Here is a 4,614-nt window from a genome sequence, read left to right as displayed (position 1 = left end):
ACCTTCCTCATGGACACCACGTGCATCATCTACTTCCACACGTTCTGCTACACCGGTGCCTCCGTCGGCTGCCACCTCCAACCGTGATACAATAAAGCAGGCACAATCACCACTATCTGCCAAGAGCACACCTTCTGGGCCTGCAAAGAGCTCTTCTTCATCCATGGCATCAACAGGGCAAACACATGATATTATTTTTCGATGTTGCAAGGGTGGAGGTCATTATGCGAGAGAATGCCCATCTAAGCGTGTGATGATTGTTACTGAGGATGGTGGGTATGAGTCCGCTAGTGACTATGATGAGGACTCTTTGGCTCTTATTACACGTGACGAACACGGTGGAGACGATTCTGATCATGAGACGCAATACATGGCTCCTGAAGATGCTGACAGGTATGAATGTTTAGTTGCTCAACGTGTTTTGAGTGTGCAGATTGCACAAGCTGAGCAAAATCAGAGGCATAATTTGTTCCATACAAAGGGAGTTGTGAAGGAACGTTCTGTTCAGGTGATCATAGATGGAGGGAGCTGCAATAACTTGGCTAGCATGGAGATGGTGGAGAAGCTATCTCTCACCACAAGACCACATCCACATCCTTACTACATCCAATGGTTCAACAACAGCGGCAAGGTTAAGGTAACACGTACTCTTCGTGTGCATTTTAGTATCTCTACATATGCTGATTATGTTGATTGTGATGTGGTACCTATGCAAGCATGTTCCTTATTACTTGGTAGACCATGGCAATTTGATAAAAATTCTGTACACCATGGTAGAAACAATCGGTATACTCTTGTTCATAACGATAAAAATATTACTTTGCTTCCTATGACTCCTGATTCCATTTTGAAAGATGATATTAATAGAGCTAATAAAGCAAAACAGGAGACAAATAAGAGTGAAAATCAGATTGTGGCAAAAGAATTTGAGCACCAAATGAAGCCTAATAATAAACCATCTACTCTTGTTTCTGAAATTAAATTGAAAAGTGCATGTTTACTTGCCACCAAATCTGATATTGATGAGCTAGATTTCAGCAAATCTGTTTGCTATGCTTTTGTGTGCAAAGAGGCATTATTTTCATTCGAGGACGTGCCTTCCTCTTTGCCCCCTGCTGTCACTAACATTTTGCAGGAGTTCGCTGACGTCTTTCCACAAGACGTGCCACCGGGATTACCACCTATTCGAGGGATTGAGCATCAAATTGACTTAATTCCCGGTGCTTCGCTACCCAACCGTGCACCATACCGTACCAATCCAGAGGAGACGAAGGAGATTATGCGTCAAGTACAAGAACTGCTCGACAAAGGTTATATACGTGAATCCCTTAGTCCTTGTGCTGTTCCTATCATTTTAGTGCCGAAAAAGGATGGTACGTCGCGTATGTGCGTTGATTGTAGAGGCATAAATAATATTACTATTCGTTATCGTCATCCTATTCCTAGGCTAGATGATATGCTTGATGAATTGAGTGGCTCTACAATATTCTCCAAAGTTGATTTGCGTAGTGGATACCATCAAATTCGTATGAAATTGGGAGATGAATGGAAAACAGCATTTAAAACTAAGTTTGGATTATATGAGTGGTTAGTCATGCCTTTTGGGTTAACTAATGCACCTAGTACTTTCATGAGGTTAATGAATGAAGTTTTATGTGCTTTCATTGGACGATTTGTGGTAGTTTACTTTGATGACATATTGATTTATAGCAAATCTTTGGAGGAACATTTGGAACATTTACGTGTTGTTTTTATTGCTCTACGTGATGCACGTTTGTTTGGAAACCTTGGGAAGTGCATCTTTTGCACCGACCGAGTATCTTTTCTTGGCTATGTTGTTACTCCACAGGGAATTGAAGTTGATAAAGCCAAGATTGAAGCTATTGAGAGTTGGCCGCAGCCCAAAACGGTCACACAAGTGAGGAGTTTCCTTGGCCTCGCTGGTTTCTATAGGCGTTTTGTGAGAGATTTCAGCACCATTGCTGCACCTCTCAACGAGCTTACAAAGAAGGATGTGCCTTTTGTTTGGGGTATCGCACAGGAAGAAGCCTTCACGGTATTGAAAGATAAGTTGACACATGCTCCTTTACTCCAACTTCCTAATTTCAATAAGACTTTTGAGCTTGAATGTGATGCTAGTGGAATTGGATTAGGAGGTGTGTTATTACAAGATGGAAAACCTGTTGCATACTTTTCTGAAAAATTGAGTGGGCCTAGTCTGAACTATTCTACTTATGATAAAGAATTATATGCTCTTGTTCGAACCTTAGAAACATGGCAACATTATTTATGGCCCAAGGAATTTGTTATACATTCTGATCATGAATCTTTGAAACACATTAAAAGTCAAGCAAAACTGAACCGTAGACATGCTAAATGGGTTGAATTCATTGAGACTTTCCCTTATGTCATTAAACACAAGAAGGGTAAAGAAAATGTTATTGCTGATGCCTTGTCTTGTCGTTATACTATGCTTTCACAACTTGACTTTAAAATATTTGGTTTGGAGACCATCAAAGATCAATATGTTCATGATGCTGAATTTAAAGATGTATTGCAGAATTGTAAGGAAGGGAGAACTTGGAACAAGTTCGTTCTTAACGATGGATTTGTGTTTCGTGCTAACAAGCTATGCATTCCAGCTAGCTCCGTTCGTCTTTTGTTGTTGCAGGAGGCGCATGGAGGAGGATTAATGGGACACTTTGGCGTCAAGAAGACGGAGGATATACTTGCTACACATTTCTTTTGGCCAAAGATGAGACGGGATGTTGAGCGTTTTGTTGCTCGCTGCACTACATGTCAAAGAGCTAAGTCACGACTCAATCCTCATGGTTTATATATGCCTTTGCCTATACCTAGTGTTCCTTGGGAGGATATATCTATGGACTTTGTTTTAGGTTACCTCGAACAAAGAAGGGGAGGGATAGCATATTTGTTGTCGTGGATAGGTTCTCGAAAATGGCACACTTTATACCATGTCATAAAAGCGATGATGCTATTAATGTTGCTGATTTGTTCTTTCGTGAAATTATTCGCTTACATGGTGTGCCAAATACTATTGTTTCAGATCGTGATACTAAATTTCTTAGCCACTTTTGGAGATGTTTATGGGCTAAGTTGGGGACTAAGCTGCTTTTTAGTACTACTTGTCACCCCCAAACTGATGGACAAACTAAAGTAGTCAATAGAACATTGTCTACTATGCTTAGGGCTGTTTTGAAGAATAACAAGAAAATGTGGGAAGAATGCTTGCCTCATATTGAATTTGCTTATAATCGTTCATTGCATTCTACTACTAAGATGTGCCCTTTTGAAATTGTGTATGGTTTCCTACCTCGTGCACCTATTGATTTGTTGCCTCTTCCATCTTCCGAGAAGGTTAATTTTGATGCTAAAGAACGTTCTGAATTGATTTTAAAAATGCATGAGTTAACTAAGGAAAACATTGAGCGTATGAATGCTAAATATAAACTTGCTGGAGATAAGGGTAGAAAACATGTTGTGTTTGCGCCTGGAGATCTTGTTTGGTTACATTTGCGTAAAGATAGATTTCCTAATCTGCGCAAATCAAAGCTAATGCCACGTGCTGATGGTCCTTTTAAGGTGTTAGAGAAAATAAATGATAATGCATATAAACTTGAGCTACCTGTAGATTTTGGGGTTAGTCCCACTTTTAACATTGCAGATTTGAAGCCTTATTTGGGTGAGGAAGATGCGCTTCCGTCGAGGACGACTTCATTTCAAGAAGGGGAGGATGATGAGGACATCAATACCATTGTTACACCCACAGCCCCTACTGTTACATATACTGGACCAATTACTAGAGCTCGCGCACGCCAATTAAATTACCAGGTACTTTCGTTTCTTGGTAATGATTCTAATGTTCATGAGATTATGATGCTGCCTAAATTGGATACATTTGTTTTGCTTACAAATGAAGGGCCTAGCTTGGAGAAGGATGAACATTGGAGCAAGAACACACATGGAGTTGATGGCATGCGCAAGGGGATCAAGAACGGAGTTACAAGTGATGATTTTAGGACTGTAAAGCCGCCATAAGGAATGCATGAAGCCTTGGACGAAATATACAAGATGCCACTTCATAATATTCGTCCATAGGCTATTCTAGGTGCTGCGTCACCTTATTAATGGGCCAGGCCCATGTAATTTCGAAATACTTAAGTATAGGTTATTTTTAGAGTCCGTATGTGTGGGGAAACAAGAGTTAGGGTTGGTTTCGGACCCCACCCTCAAGGGCCACGAAATTCCCCCCTCTTCCTCCATATATACAGCCCTTAGGGTGTCGTTTAGACTTTGGGTTTTGTTTAGATTAAAAGTTCGCCATAGCTGCAACTTCGCGTACTTCGTTTGTGTCCAACGACTAGACCAAGACGTCACAGAACCCCACCTTGATCAATAAAGCTTTCATCTTATATTCGCAATATCCAGATTGCAATCTCAGTTTCTTGCTTGTTCTTCGTTTGCTCGCAGGAAACAGACCCTCGTGGTCAGGTTGATCGTGCTCCGGCGTGGTCAATAACCCTCGGAAGTTGGTTTAGCGATTGCTAAGGCGCGACGTCTCGCACGTTCGTAGTCGGATCATCAAGGTCGACT

The sequence above is a fragment of the Triticum dicoccoides genome, chromosome 6A (genome assembly GCF_002162155.2).
Source record: "Triticum dicoccoides isolate Atlit2015 ecotype Zavitan chromosome 6A, WEW_v2.0, whole genome shotgun sequence".
Taxonomy (NCBI): Eukaryota; Viridiplantae; Streptophyta; class Magnoliopsida; order Poales; family Poaceae; genus Triticum; species Triticum dicoccoides.
This window is presented reverse-complemented; position numbering follows the sequence as displayed.